At 43.3% G+C, this 16,808-nt stretch overlaps 1 protein-coding gene across 2 annotated transcripts in view; it reads right to left on the minus strand.

The window, feature by feature from the left end:
• The window catches only part of LOC117346549 (alpha-1,4-N-acetylglucosaminyltransferase-like), a 177,817-nt gene that overhangs the window by 97,557 nt on the left and 63,452 nt on the right, over nucleotides 1–16,808 (minus strand). The window lies entirely within an intron of this gene.

Below are 16,808 nucleotides of genomic sequence, written 5' to 3' on the forward strand. Positions count from 1 at the left end.
GTCAGTATGACTTGCAGCATGTCCTCGAAGACAGGCACTGAGACCAATGACTTTGGTCTGGAAGGTGCAGCAGTGCGCTCCATAGAGGGCGACCTCAAAGATGAGCATTCCCTATGTTTGGAGGCATGCTTAGGAGGAGGTCTCGTAGAGGCTGGCACGACTGCACTTGTTGCCTGGATTGCCTGAGACTCAGCGGAAGGCTTCTTAGGTAGCATACCTGTGGAGGGAAGAGGTGACTTGCCTGAGGACGAGACCTTTAGAGTCACAGCAGACGAGGCCTTCGAGGACGAGAGTGACTTGCTCGAGATCGAGGACTTGGAAGACGAAGCCGCCACGGGAGTCGAGGCCGAGGCCTTTTCTGCAGACTGCTCCATAGGACCAAAGAGCTCCAGGATCTTGGCACAACGTCTCTGGAGAGCTTGTTTTTGAAGGGTAGCACAGTGCGGCAGGACTCAGGACAATGTTCAGGCCCTATGCACTTGATACACCAACGATGGGAGGCGGTGAGAGAAATTGCCCGATTACATTGGCTACACTTTTTAAACCCGGTAAGAGGCCGGGACATAGAAAAAATATGGCTGCAGCATAAACGAGGGCCGGCGTCAGGGCCTGAGCTCAAGCCCAGCCAGACGAAAACCGATGGAAGAAAAACTTAAAGTTTTTTTTTTTAAAAAAGAGACGCGTCGCACAGCGACTAGAAACAAGAAACAATAAAGTAAAAAAGAAAGCCACGGTGCGAGAAGGCAACTCAAAAATCGGCAGAGTTGAGAAACAGGTGCTTCTGGCTCCGTAGAAAACTGAGAACTGAGGTACCTCACAGGAGATGCAAGACCTATGTTCATTGGGAAGGCACTCGCGCATGCACGGTGCAGTACTTGCGAACTCTTTGAAAGTTCTACAAGCGAGGCTGTCCACTACGGGGCTCCATGGATGACGTCACCCACATGTTGAGAATATGCTGCCTGCTTGTCCTGGGATAAAGTAAGAGTTGGTGACTGAACTTGTCAAACCAGTCAGGTGATGTAGAATCAAAAGCATGTCATTCTGTCATATGTAGCTCTTGTAAGATGAATGCTACTTGACTGCGTTACTGCTGCCTTCATGTAATGTAGTCAAGTAGCATTCATCTTACAAGAGCTACATATAACAGAATAGCACGCTTTTGATTCCACATCACCTGACTGGTTTGGCAATTTCAGTCACCAACTCTTACTTTTGGGTTCCTTGAAAGACTTTCGAAACATGGCCCATGTTAACACCCCAAAAGCTAAGTGAAAGTTTTCTTTTTGCCACTTCTGAATTGATTGAGAAACTATATATGAATAAGCAAATTGTGTCACTTAACATTAAATACCATTCCATACAGTGATTGGGTGGTGGGTTTGGCTATAGGAGCTTCAGCTCTTGACCGAATTACACAATTCTGAGTGTATGTAAGTTTCACTAGAAAATTAAGTGCCTGTAATATTGATTTAAATTAATCTGGAGATCTTTCTCTCATCTACGATATTGTAAATTATGTCATCTCTGTCCTGTCTCGATTATATTGTGGATGTACTTTGTAACCTGTTCTAGGCTCCTTTGGGAGGACGGGCTAAATAATTGAGCAAATAAATAAATTCTGGAGAATTATTTTGCTCAAACACTCTCATATAATTCTGTTCATCTCTCGTGGGTTTAAAACGGCATGGATGAAACTCACGGTTGGCTTTATTTTACATTTAGCTCACGCCTTTTAGTTTATTTCTGAATCAAAGGAGGAGTTGATTTGACTTGTGTAAAGTAACCGCAGCAGGATTCGAAGCCTGGCTCTTGCCGGGTTACAGCCCACTGCTTTGTAACCATTCAACCACCCCTCCCACACATTGGCTAAATAATGCTCCCTCAGAGGGTCAAGTGTTTTTTGTCTGGCTGATCTACTCATATCTGGCTTTGCTTGAAAACTGCCTAACTCCCGCTTCGAAGGAACAGGAAGACACACAGCAACGGGATGGCCAGCGCAAGGCACACCTACCATCAGCCAAGCAATCCCTTCCGTGTCACAACCTCACCCTTCTATCGGGCCGGCCTTTGTTTGGCGTGCCTGAGTTCACCCATTTCGCCTCTTGTAGTCATCAGTTCTGGTTTCCGGAGGGGGCCACGACTTTCCCCAGAGCTTTGTAGGTAAAGAGAGACATAGGTGGTGTCTTGGAGACACTTCCTCCTCCTGCTGCTGCTACTGCGGTGAGAGAGCTGGTGGGATGAAAGGAGGGTTGTGGGTGGCGGCAAGCGTTCCAAAACAGTCCCCAAAGCCCTGGGAGAGAGGGTCCTGGTCGTATGTAGATGGGTGAACCAATTTTGTGAAAAATAATTAAAATCTGAGTGGTAGCCTAAAGAAATCCTAAAAAGATTTTAAAAGCCGTGCTTGATTGAGGTCTTCAACTACCCTTACTACTCGGCTTCCCAGATAATAAGGGTAGTGCAGTCTGGGAGAATAGGTGTGTGTGGAGTATACTTGTTGCAGGCGGTGGCAGGTCAAATGAGCGCAAGACAAGTTAGCGCAAGACAATTGAGCGCAAGGATAACAGCACGCAAGACAATTGGGCACAAGGATAATACGCGCAAGACAATTGAGCGCAGGGACAACTCAGCGCAACGACAATTCAGCGCACCGCAAAATGGTGCATGGAGGAGGTCACGCGCACGTTCACCACGTCATCACGTTATCAGTATGGTTACCTTGCCTCTTTGTGCTTTGAATATAAGTCACGTGAATGCATTTTCATTACAAGCTGCAAGAAATAAACAGTTGGCTGAGCAGATGGTGCGAAGAGGAGGGTTTCCACTTTGTACGGAACTGGACAACTTTTTTGGGGAAGAACAAGCTCTACAGGAGGGACGGATTGCACCTGAGCACGGCTGGGACGAGGATGCTGGCACGCAACATCCAGAGCGGCATAGACTTGGCTTTAAACCAGGGGTGCCCACACTTTTTGGGCTTGCGAGCTACTTTTAAAATGACCAAGTCAAAATGATCTACCAACAATAAAATTTTAAAAAAACACAACGCACACTATACGCATAGAAAATGTTAATTATCATTCCTATTCCAGGGTTTTTCAAAGAGGTCAAAGCAGATGACTCTATGTACTATCACCTCAGTAACAACCATACAAAAATAGACAAATATACCCCCCTCCCTTTTTACTAAACCACGATAGCAGTTTTTAGAGCGCAGGGAGCTGCGCTGAATGCCCAGCGCTGCTCTCGACGCTCATAGGCTCCCTGCGCTAAAAAACTCTATTGCGGTTTAGTAAAAGGGGACCTTAGTGTAAAATATAGACAGCAGATATAAATTCAGACACATGAAATCGGGACTGATCCAAGATGGCCGCGGTTGTGGAGCGCTGAGCAACCGCCCGCAAATCTTCACTAAAGGAAACTTTTCTTTAGGCGGTTAACACCGCAGAATTCTTACCATGCCGAAAAGGAGGGGAAAGGGAGCCTCTTCGGCCCCGCGGCGTCCCGGTTCAGCCTCCTCTGGCAATATTGAAGATCTGCTGAGACGGATGCAGGGCGTCATGGGAACGTCGGTGGTGCCCCCGGCTGGGACGCTCCTTGGTAACGGACTCGAGGCGTCTCTTCGGGCTCATGAGATCTCTTTGAGCCCCGACACGAGAATCCCTCCTCCCAATCCTCGAGCCACCAGTTCCCCGGGAGTGGGGAGCCAGCCGGAAGTCGGCGTGAGCTCTCCCCCAGAGGCTGCAGGGAACGGTGAGATGAACATCGACTCAGGCTCACAAGGATTGCAGCAGAGCCTGAGTGTATTTGAGGATACAACAACGCTGGGATTAACTCCAATACAGGAGGGACGGAGAGGAGAGGTTCCTGTAGCTGGTGAGCCTAATATACAACTATTAAACTTGCAAACTGTTGACCTAGTAAAGCCCCAAGAAGTCACAATGGGAGCTTTGTGGGATTTGATTGCCAATCTGACTAGAACAGTAAATAGTAACCATCTTCAAATAGAGGGGAAAATAAAAACTCAAGAGAAAGAAGTTCTTCAGATAAAACAAGACTTGGGAGAATCAAAACTAGATATCCAGTGCATTAAAGATCAACTTAAATCTTCCAAGCTTCTTCAGGACACCTTAATTAAGGATAATATAAATTTAAGAAGGAAGATTGAGACATTTGAAAATTTCTCCAGGAATAATAACTTAAGATTGATTAATTTTCCACGAATTTCAACAGTGACTCCAAGAGAAATGTTAAAAAGGTATTTGCTGGAGATATTGGAAGTATCGGAAGATTCATTGCCTCCTTTCACCCAGGTCTATTATTTGCCTAGTAAAAATAAGGATCTTCAAGAAAAAACGCAGGGACCAATTGATGTATCTGCTTTACTTGAACTATCTGATAAAGAAATAGCAGTACCTGCTACATTGATTGTTACCCTGGCTATTACGCTAGATAAGAATTGGCTTTTGAGATTATTCTTTAAAAATAAAGAGAAAAAGTTTCTTGATTTAAAGATTCAGATGTTCCCAGATTTGGCAAGAGATACACAAAGACGTAGAAAAGAGTTTTTATTATTAAAACCTGGTGTTTTGGCTCTTGGGGGAACTTTCTATCTTCGACACCCTTGCAAGTGTATAGTTCAATATAACTCTCAAAAATATGTTTTCTTTGAACCAAATCAGTTAACGGCCCTTCTCTCCATGTCTCGCCTGGAAAAGGGGAAAGAATGAGGGCTTGAGATATAAGGCGCCTGGAATTTCAGTTAACCACGTACCACTTATCTGTTATAATATGGTTCTTTGTTAAAATTCCGTTTAATTCACATCATGGATCAAAATGGTGGACTTGAGAGATTATACAAATATTTGATTTCTATATAATTCTTTATGTTTCTATTTATTCTTTTTGTTGTAATCACTTTCTGTACAAGATGTATCTTGATTTGTTAATTTGAAAATTATAAATAAATAATAAAAAAAAAAAAAAAAAAAAAAAATTCAGACACATTTTGATCACTAAATTTAAAATAAAATCATTTTTCCTACCTTGTCTGGTGATTTCATGAGTCTCTGGTTGCACTTTCTTCTTCTGACTGTGCATCCAATCTTTCTTCCCTTCTTTTAGCCTGTATGCTTCCTCTCCTCCAGACCTCGTTCCCTCCCCCAACTTTTCCTTCCTCTCTCCCTGCCCTTTCTTTCTCTCTGCCTCCCTTTCTTTTTTTCTGTTTCTCTTCTTTCCTTCTGTCTCCCTGCCTGCCCTTTTTCTTTCTTTCTCCCTGCCCTCCCCCAAGCCATTGCCATCGGGGACCAGGACCCAAACCGCCACCAATAACAGGCCCCAAACCGCCACCAATAACAGACCCGAAAGCCGACGCTGCCCCAAGCTCTCCCTGCTTCGGCCGACCAGCATTCCTCTCCCCGACCGTCGGGAAGAGGAAGGCTGATTGGCCCAAGATCGCAATCGACCTATTGGTGAAAATGCTGCCGGGTCCTGCCTTCGCAGAAACAGAAAGTAGGCAGGACCCGGCAGCAAGAAGAGCAAATGCTTCACTAACCTGTCTCCCGCCTTAGCCCATAGCGAACGCTTGCTTCAGGGCTCTCAACATGTGCGTGCCGGCTTCTCTTCTCCTCCCCCCCCCGGACATAACTTCCGGTTTCGGAGAGAAGGGAAGCCGGCACGCACATGTTAGAGCCACGGAGCATAAGTTCGCTACAGGCTGAAATCTCCAAGCCGGTTTTTTTTTAATGTTCAGCAGCGGCGGCAGCAGCAGATGACAGCTGGGCGGACTGCCCAGCTAAAAGGTCCTAGAGAGAACACTGGAGAGGAAGACTGATCGGCCTGGTAGATCAGGACGGCAACACGAGTCTATCACGGAGCCCGGGATGGGCTCCGCGATCGACTCGCGTTGCCTTCTTGAGCTACTGGTCAATCGCGATCGACGTGTTGGGCACCCCTGCTTTAAACTGAGGAGAAGGGGAAAGCCGACAGTTGATCTGACCTCGACACATCGGACCAAAGTATCAAACAAGGATACTGAACCAGGAAATTGTAAAAGAGGGCTCGGGACTGAGTGGGAACTTTTGGGAAAAGGACCCAAGGACGCAATGCACAAATGAACCTAGCAAGCAGGATTAAGAGAGAACAACAGGAGCCAGAGGGGCATCCGAACATGGGGAAGCAGGCTGAGGACGACACAGCCACACCGCAGGATGGGGATGAACATAACAAGGCTCGGGGGCTGGCAACCCATGAGGGGTCGGCAGGAGTGCCAAACCACGAGGAGAACCAGCGAAGAAGGCAAACAACCGGGACTTAAATTGCCTATACACTAATGCTAGGAGCCTAAGAGCCAAAATGGGAGAACTGGAAGTCATAGCCAGTAAAAAGGACCTGGACATAATTGGAGCCACAGAAGCATGGTGGACTGATGACAACAAATGGGATGTGGTCATACCAGGGTACAAACTCTACAGGAGAGACAGGACACACAAGAAGGGTGGAGGAATAGCGATATATATAAAGGACTCCATTCCTTCAGCCAGGATGGAAACAACAGTAAGGGCGGACGGCTTGGAATCACTATGGGTTAAGCTACAAGGGGGAACTGGAGCAGACATCAAATTGGGACTGTACTATCGCCCACCTGGACAACCGGAAAAATCGACCAGGACCTGGAAGCTGAATTGAGGCAGATATGCAAAAGCGGAAGTGTGGTGGTGATGGAGGACTTCAACTACCCTGGGATAGACTGGAGTATTGGACACTCAAACTGCATGAGGGAGATCAAATTCCTGGAGGCTATGAGGGACTGTTTCATGGAACAGCTGGTCACGGAACCAACACGGGGAGATGCCACTCTTGACATAATCCTCAATGGGCTAGTGGGACCCACAAAGGAGGTGGTGGTACTAGCGTCACTAGGAAACAGCGATCACAACATGATCCAATACAAGCTAGAAAGTGGGTCAACAAAGGTGATAAGAACCACAACGACAGCACTCAATTTCAGAAAAGGGAATTACGATGCCATGAGGAAAATGGTGGGAAAGAAACTCAGCGGCAACTCAGGGAAGATGGAGACCGTAGAAAAAGCCTGGTCCCTACTCAAAGGCACGAGGCACAGAATCTGTACGTCCCCAGGTTCAGGAAAGGGTGCAAAAAGAATCGAACAAAAAAACCAGTGTGGATAACAACTGTGGTGAAAAAGGCAATAAGTGACAAGAAAGCATCTTTCAGAAAATGGAAAAAGGACCAAACAAAGGACAACCAGAAGGAACACATAAGACACCAGAGAGAATGTCACCGAGTGGTTAGGAAAGCAAAAAGAGAATATGAGGAGAGACAACAAACTTCAAATCATTCTTCAGGTACGTAAAGGGGAAGCAACCAGCCAGGGAAGAAGTGGGACCATTGGATGATGGAGACAAGAAGGGGGTGGTAAAGGAGGAAAAAGAGATAGCAGGCAGGTTAAATAAGTTCTTCTCGTCGGTCTTCACGAGAGAGGACACATCCAATATCCCAGAACCCGAGGAGATCATAAATGGGGACCAGGATGAAAAGTTGGTCCAACTAGAGGTAAGACAAGAGGATGTCCTCCGTCAGATAAACAGACTAAAGAGCGACAAATCACCGGGTCCGGACGGCATCCACCCAAGGGTACTCAAAGAGCTAAGGAACGAAATAGCGGAACCACTTCGCCAAATATGTAACCTATCCTTAAAAACTGGGGAGATACCGGAGGACTGGAAAATAGCAAATGTCACACCCATCTTTACAAAGGGTTCAAGAGGTGACCCGGGAAACTTCAGGCCGGTGAGCTTGACCTTGGTTCCGGGAAAGATGATGGAAGCACTGGTAAAGGACAGCATTTGTGAACACATAGAAAACAATGGACAGCTGAAGGCGAGCCAGCATGGCTTCTGCAAGGGAAGGTCGTGCCTCACAAACTTACTGTACTTCTTTGAGGAAATAAACAGCCAGATGGATAAAGGGGAATCCATGGACATCATTTACCTTGACTTCCAAAAAGCCTTCGACAAGGTACCCCACGAAAGGCTGCTTTAGAAGCTGTGGAACCACGGGGTGCAAGGGGATGTCCACCGATGGATCAAAAACTGGCTGGCAGGCAGGAAACAGGGTTGGAGTAAAGGGCCACTACTCAGACTGGCTATGGGTCACGAGCGGAGTTCCGCAGGGGTCGGTGCTGGGACCGCTCCTGTTCAATATATTTATTAACGACCTGGAGGCGGGAATGAAATGTGAGGTTATAAAATTTGCGGATGACACCTAACTCTGCAGCAAGGTTAGAACCGCGGAAGAATGCGAGGACCTGCAAAGGGACCTAACGATACTGGAAGAGTGGCCCAAAAAGTAGCAAATGAGCTTTAACATAGAGAAATGCAAGGTCATGCATGTAGGGAAAAAGAACCCAATGTTCAGCTACAAAATGGGGGGATCACTGCTAGGGGTAAGTAACCTTGAAAGAGACCTGGGGGTGATGATAGACACAACATTGAAGGCGTCAGCACAATGCGCGACGGCCTCAAGGAAAGCAAACCAAATGTTGGGTATCATTAAGAAAGGTATCACTGCCAGGACGAAGAAAGTCATCATGCCACTGTATCGTGCAATGGTGCGCCCGCATCTGGAGTACTGTGTCCAGTACTGGTTGCCGTACCTCAAGAAGGATATGGCAGTACTTGAAGGAATCCAGAGAAGGGCGACTAAACTGATAAAGGGTATGGAAAACTTCTCATATGCTGATAGATTGAAAAAGCTGTGGCTGTTCTCCCTGGAAAAGCGGAGACTTAGAGGAGACATGATAGAAACCTTCAAAATCCTGAAGGGCATAGAAAAGGTAGACAGGGACAGATTCTTCACAATGTGGGGAAACACAAGTACAAGAGGGCACTCGGAGAAATTAAAAGGGGGCAGTTTTAGAACAAATGCTAGGAAGTTCTTTTTTACCCAGAGGGTGGTGGACACATGGAACGCGCTTCCGGAGGCCGTGATAGGCCAGAGCACGTTACAGGGCTTCAAAGAAGGTTTGGATAGGTTCCTAGAGGATAAGGGGATTGAGGGGTACAGATAGGAGTTGAGCTAGGTTATAGGAATAGTCAGGGACCACTGCACAGGTGATAGGCCTGAGAGTCTGCCGCGGGAGCGGACCGCTGGGCGGGTTGGACCTCTGGTCTGACCCAGCGGAGGCAAATTCTTATGTTCTTATGGTTACGTTTCCTCTTTATATATGTGCTCAGATCAGCCCGCCTTCCTTTCACTGCCTGACTGTGTCCGTTATAGGTAAAGCTCTGGTTTTGCTATATAACAGATATTTGTCTTGCGTGGATTTCACTCGCCTTTGTTGAGAGCAACACTAATTCCAAATTTCTTCATTTGCAGGTATGTTTATATTTTTGGTTCATGGTTCATAGACAAAAGCGTGCAGACAAATGGCCGCGGACAGTATATTTTCATTTCCTTACTTTTGAAAGCTATATAAGATGCGCGCTACAAAATCGCATGATAACTGAGGGTATAATAATAAAACACTGACTGCGCTTGTTCAGATTAAAGTTTTGTTGTTTGTGGTCATTTGTATACTCACATAATTAACTTTGACCCGAGTGTAGCAACTATAATGGAACGCTTAGCGCACATGCGCGTTTCGAAGTTTCCGCATAATAAAAGCGTGAGAAGGGTGATTTGTGATATTAATATTATGTATCATTTAATGCTCTTTGTGCTTGTTCTCAAATTTGGATGGGAGGGAGAGGGGGAAAAAATATTCTTTGATTGATTGTGATGTTTGAGATATTAATTGTATGTATAATTTAATGCAATTATAGAATAGAAAAGTAATAAAGATGTAAAGAAACATTTTTGCTTGAGGTAAAAACTTAATTTGTGTGTGCTTATGGTTTATAGTTTTATAAAGGCGTTTCATATCAGTGTTCCATAAAGACAAATAGGTACCATTGTCTGTTGCAGGTATCGTTCATAAGAGGATATTCATATTTACATATATATGAATAGCTTCATTTCATATCATAATATCCTTCATTTTGCTAAATCAGAACAGTAGGATAGGATCTATCCGCAAAGATAGATAGTGAGGATCACTGGGGTGGGCAGACTTGATGGGCCTTGGCCCTTATCTGCCGTCTATTTCTATGTTTCTATGTTTCTATGACTGTGGGGCTTATTGGTTTAAACTTCTTGGCTTGGATGTATAGTTGTAGTGAGGGTGATTGCATACGATTGTAGTGCGTCCTTTATTTGGGCCTCCCTTCCTTCCGTTTGTGCTTAGGTATAATGATGTTTTTAATCCATGATGGTTGTCAAGCCATAATTCTACTAATGGAGGTATGATTTTTTTTTTTTTTCTGTTCAAAATATTTTTATTGATTTCATGTTATAGAATAGAAAATATACAACAAAGGCTTCCGAGGAAGCCTAACAAGAAAAACCAAGTGACAGCTCCCTTCAGTACATCATATCACAATAAGAAATATTATCGATACTCAAGGATAGAAGCAACAAATAATAATGAGAAAACTAACACAGTCTTCTGGTCATAGTACATTGCAAGATAAATACATAAATAGGATGGCAGGACCATGAATTATGTATAGTATCATAATGTAGTCTAGTATGTAAAGCCATAGAGAATACAAAAGCTTAATAGAATCTGGCATTATAAATGGAGAGAGGGTCATATTGATTCCTGAGATATATCAGATAAGGAACACCAATGAAAAGTGTGAAAGATTAAAACAAATTGATGAGTGATGTTATATCAATAAATGATCTCATAAGCATTATTTCAAAGGTCTTGAGTAGAATGGTCTATTAGTATAGACCATGTATTATCATAAGTGGATAGTGACTTAGAGCGTTCTGCCATATGTTTCTCGTATTTAGCATGTAGGCATACTGAATTCCACCAATGAGTGAGGCTGAGGTTAGAGAAGTCTTTCCAATTTTGTAAAATTAATTGAAGAGCTATGAATAACAAAAGGGTCAAAAGACGATCATGATACAAAGATAAAGGTGAGGACAGTGCCGAGGATCCCAGAAGTAAGACATCCAATGTGAAGGGGTCATTAATAATAAAAAGTTTGGTAATCACATTCCAGATAGAGGACCAAAAAATCTGTAAATGGGGACAATCAAATAACATATGTCGTAGGGAGCCTTCGGAGGATTTACAGGTCCAACAGGAGCTATCCGTGGATCTCTTAATTTTAGCTGTTTTGGACGGAGTCCAGAAGGCTCGATGATACAGAAAAATCGCAGTTTGTCTATGGGAGGCTGAGTGGAGCGATTTAAAGATCCTAATCCACAGTTCCGTCCACATACGATCAGTTAATGGAGATTGCAACACCAAATCCCACTTAGTCAGGGAAGCCGAAATTGCAGGGAAACATTTTGAATGTATATATTTATACCAATTAGATGATTGTCCATGGGATGCAGAGAAGGAAAGAGCCATAGAGTGTAGGTCTGAAGTGGTATGAAGAGAAGTTGGAGAAGGATACCTCGCAGAAAGGCAATGGTGGAGTTGAATCCAATTGAAATATTGAGAGGGAGGGATGTTATATTTGGCCATGATATCTGAAAAAGTAATCCATTTGTCATTAGTCAAAAGATGGGAAATATGCCAAATTCCTCGCTGTTGCCAAGTTTTCCAAACCACCACCGCGTTGCCTATCTTGAGTTTGGGGTTATGCCAGATAGGTGCAGATACTGAATCAGCCAATTTCATATTTGAAAGGGAGTCAATATAATTGATCGCCTGCCAAGTACTTAATATAATCGGGTTTTGTTTTGCCAATTGAGGAAGAGGAATGGCAGGAGCATGATGCAATATATAAGAATCAACTAAAGAGAGTTCCAAAGGTAACCACGTAGGATTTACATGCATAGACTCAACATTCAGCCATAAGGAGCCCTGAGACATCAAAAATGCATGGTGATATTCGCGAAAGCTAGGAAAATTGACTCCTCCCTGCTCCTTAGAACATTTCAGTTTACGGAGTGCAATCCGAGGCTGTTTGCCTTGCCATAAAAAGGAAGTGAGTAAGTGTTCAATACGAGAATAAATTGAGTGAGGGAAGAGAAAGGGAAGCATACTAAGGATGTAATTGATTTTCGGAGTGATCATCATACGTATTGTAGATAGTCTACCCCACCAGGAGAGATTAAGGGGGGACCATCTGGAAGTGCAGGAGCGAATAATAGAGAAGATATAGTCAGAGTTAAGTCGTGAGGTGGAGTCGAGAGAGGGCCCAAAATACAATCCAAGATATTTGATCTTAGAAGGGGACCATATGAAACCATATTGGGAAGAATCAGATTGAATATCTATACAGTTTAAAGGTAAAAGTTCAGATTTATTGATGTTTAATTTGTATCCAGAAATCGCCGAATAGCGATTAATTTGTTCAAGGATAAAGATAATAGATTCTGGATGAACATAAAGAAGAACATCGTCGGCATATGCCGAGAGTTTAACTGAAAAATCATTGTAATGAAAGCCAGCAATTCGAGAATCATTCCGTATAACAGATAAAAGTGGTTCAAGAGCAAGATTGAAGAGTAAGGGAGATAGGGGGCAACCCTGTCTCGTGCCACGGGATGGAGAGAAGGGTTGGGAAAGAAGTCCATTTATCATAATTCGTGTCGTGGGATGAGAGTAGAGAACTTTAATCATAGATAAGAAGGGATCAGGAAAACCATACCAACGTAGAATATGAAATAGGAAGGGCCATTCTAGACGATCAAAGGCTTTTTCGGCATCAAGAGCCATGATTACCAGTCTATCTGCGTGAGAAGATGAGTGATGGATAATGTGAGACAAGAGTCGGGTATTATTAGAAGAGTAACGATTATTTAGAAAACCAGATTGGTCCGAGGAAATGAGCAGAGGAAGTACGGTTTGAAGCCGAGAAGCAAGGATCTTAGCGAAAATTTTTGCGTCTACATTGATTAATGAGATGGGACGGTAATTTTTGACCTCTTGAGGGTCCTTACCCGGTTTAGGAAAGACAATGAGATTAGCTTCTGTAAAGGAGCCTGTGGAATGACCTTGATTGCACAAGAAGTGAAAGAAAGGAAGCAAATGTGGAAGTAAAATTGGTAGAAAGGCTTTGTAAAATTCTATTGTAAGGCCATCCGGGCCTGGAGATTTGTTCGGAGCCATGGAGTTAATGGCATCCGTGATTTCCTGGGAAGTGAAGGGAGAAGAAAGTGAGAGAGAATCTGTAGGAGAAAGAGTGGGGTGCGGGAAAGATAAGAAGGAATTGAGATTAGCTTCAGAGGAGGTGATTTCTGAAGAATAAAGATCTTGATAGAAATTATGGAAGGCAGATGAGATGATTGAAGGATCTGTAGTAAGTATTCCTGTGGGGTCTTTAATGGATGATATGGTAGTTTTATCCTGGGATTTTTTCAAATAATTCGCAAGCAGATGTCCAGGTTTGTTATTTTCTGCGTAGTACGAAGCCGCTTGGACGAAGACTGAATTGGCAGCAGATGAACTCAATAAAGAGTTGTACTGGATTCTAAGGTTACGAAGAGTAGTCAGGGCTGTAATATCAGTAATGTCTGAAATATGGGTAGCTTCCGCTTCACGTATGCGAGATTCAAGGTCTCGTAGGGTTTGTTTTCTAGAGGAGTGGAGTCTAGCAGTAAATTGAATTATTGTCCCACGTATGAAAGCTTTGAAGGCATCCCAGGTGTTGATCCAATTGGACTGAGTGGGGATGTTAAAATGAAAAAATTCTTGGATGGCCGCAGTAATACTTTCAGAGAATTGGTTTTCAGCAAGGAGTGAAGAGTTGAACCGCCATTGCCTACTGCGAGGTGTAAGAGAAAAGTAAGAGCAAGTCAGGGAAATAGCTGCATGATCAGAAATTGTGATAGAGTGAATATCAGAGGTGGTGATGTGAGGTAAGATAGAAGAAGAGGCAAGAAAGTAATCAATCCTGGAGTATGTCGAGTGTGGTGCTGAAAAGAACGTAAATTGATCAAGGGTGGTATGCTGCAATCTCCAGGGATCTGTTAAGTGAAGCTGGGATATAATATCATGCAATGCATACCATGATTTTGGTTTCTTGTAGGAGGCATGTGATTTCCTGTCCTTGGAAGGATCTAAAATAAGATTAAAATCACCTCCAATAATAATAGGGGTGTCAGGATCCTGTAAGATATGATTGGCCAAATTATGAAAAAATTCAGGAGAATCTAAATTTGGTGCATATATATTTAAAATGCGTAATGTGCGATTGGATATAGAAAGTTTGGCACTAACCCATCTACCATAAGTATCATGAGAGCTAGATAAAATAGAGATGGATGGATGATGTTTAATTAGGGTAATTACACCATTTTTTCCATTCAGAGCAGGGGAAAACAATGGCGCACAAAAGCCTTGTTTAAGAAATTTACTTGAGCTAGATTCATTGAGATGAGTTTCCTGAAGCAGAATAATATCTGATTTAAGATCATCAATATAAGACAATAATTTCCGCTTTTTAATCACATTATTTAGACCTTTGATATTTAAAGATGTTATTGATAATGACATTGAAAGCATGGATATATGATATTTAGCATGGTTGAGATACCTAAATAAGCCAGACAAAATTTGGTGTGGGACTTATAAGCTGTAAATAAAATTATGGCAAAAAAAGCAGAAGCTGTATGCATCTTATAACAAAAATGAAAAATCAACAAAAGGATTATAGTAGAGGAGTAAGAGATGTACCTGAAAGGAGAAAGAGCCCACTGTAATAAAACAGCAAGCAAAAAACTTTGGGTGGCCGAGGAGGGGACAGATAGCCGAGTGAACAAAAAAAAACTCAGCAACCATTTGATCAGTGTATTGCAAAAAGTAGCTCTAGCTGCATGCACAATTAACTAAAGTAAACAACAGGTCAAAAAGTTTAAGTGCTGTGTTTATAATGAATGAACTATGCCAACAATGGCAATCCACAGCAACCACTAAAACAAGTGAATCATCAGAATAAAGAGACACATTCAATGTCAGTCAGCCATGAATGCCTGCTGTGGAAGTAACATTAATGAAAGAAACTAAAAACAATATATAATGATTATAGAGTTCAGGAGGATAAATAAATGGAAAGAGAGGCATAATAATACAGAAAGATGAACTACTCAGGCAGTCAGTGTGTCCCACTAAGGACATTAGCACTCTGATCTAGTATAAATGACATCAGATAGCAAAGCCTATGATGTCATAGGATAATACAAGTAAGGAAATTCATAAAATAAATAAAAGATTAAAATCCGTGGCACAGTAATTGAGTCATGTGTGAAAAAATTGCAGAAGACCAAACCTATGTAGTAAACATTCATCATCTAAGTTTCTGGACATTTAAAAGTGTAAATTTAAAGCCACTGTACTTTCATTATGCTTACCAATTAACATCCGCACCAACGAGAAGAAAAAGAGTGAGAGGTTCAAAGGGTTTTAGCAGGTAGAGTGAGCATAATAGTCCAGTAACATAATATAATATAATATATATAAAAAAAAAAAACAAAAAAAAACACAAAATGGCTGAGGTGCATGGTCTTGCAGTGCAGAGTCACATGTCTGTAAAAAGAAGAGAGTAACAAACATGCCTAGAGGTCCTGCGATGCAGTGGAGAGGTAAAATGGTAGTAAAAATGAAAAATAAATTAGAGAAGGAGTCATTCAAGTGATATATAGTAAAAGAGAGAGAAATAATCATGGAAATAACAATTGTAGAGTTAGAATAACATGTAGAAAGAGTCAGTTTCAGAGGCAGCATGGCAGATGAGCATCAGGCACAGAGGGAAACAGGCTCACACAGAGTCAATCGGGGTTGGTGAAGTCTCTTCGATGTAAGTAGCCAGAAGCTCCGGGTCAGTGAAGTCTTTTGTTTGATTTAGGTAAGTTACCCTCATTCTTGCCGGGTAGAAAAGACCGTAGCGGGCTCCCATCTTTTTTAGTTGTGGTCTGAATGCAAGCAGTTGTTGTCGTGCTTTAACAGTGTTCTTGTGCAGATCTGGGAGGAAAAGGATCTTATTTCCCTCGTGGGTCACAGGCGCTAGTGATCGGGCTTTTTGCTGAATTTCTAGGACCTGCGGGTAGCAGAGGATCCGAAGCACTATGGGTCGTGGCCGGCGATCACGCGGGAACCTGGAGGATGGAGAGCGGTGAGCACGTTCAATTTCAAAATCATGCTTAAAGTGCAGATCTAGTATTTTGGGGATGAAGGACTCCAAGAACGCCACCATATTATTGCCTTCCTGCCCCTCCGGGACCCCCAAAAGACGCAGGTTATTCCGGCGGGAACGATTACTGGCGTCCTCCATTTCTTTTTCCAGGGCCAGCGTGCGTTTCACGTGGCCCTGTAATGCCTTAACATTGGCATCTGTGGTTGCTGATTTTATTTCCAAATCAGCTATTTTCACTTTGAAGGTGGTCAGTTCAGTTTGGATTGAAGATAAGTCATCTTTAAGCTCAGAGATGGCATCCTTGGTCTCAGTCATCAGATCCTGGACTGTTTTGATTGCATTCCACAAATCAGACATGGAGGGAGCCTCAGGGCCATCCTGTGTCACCAATTTAGAGTCCTTTGCAGGAGAGGGAGGGTCGGGCTTGTGCCTTTTGCCCTTAGTAGCTGTAGCCATCGTTTATAGTGTGGATGGAGCTGGATGGAGGGGTCTAACACCAGTGCAGTGCAGCCAGAGAGTAAAAAGATGGTGAAGGTTGCTGGAGCCTGCTGTTCAGACGACCATCTTTGTCGGGCTCAACAGCGC

The sequence above is a fragment of the Geotrypetes seraphini genome, chromosome 1, assembly GCF_902459505.1.
Source record: "Geotrypetes seraphini chromosome 1, aGeoSer1.1, whole genome shotgun sequence".
Classification (NCBI taxonomy): Eukaryota; Metazoa; Chordata; class Amphibia; order Gymnophiona; family Dermophiidae; genus Geotrypetes; species Geotrypetes seraphini.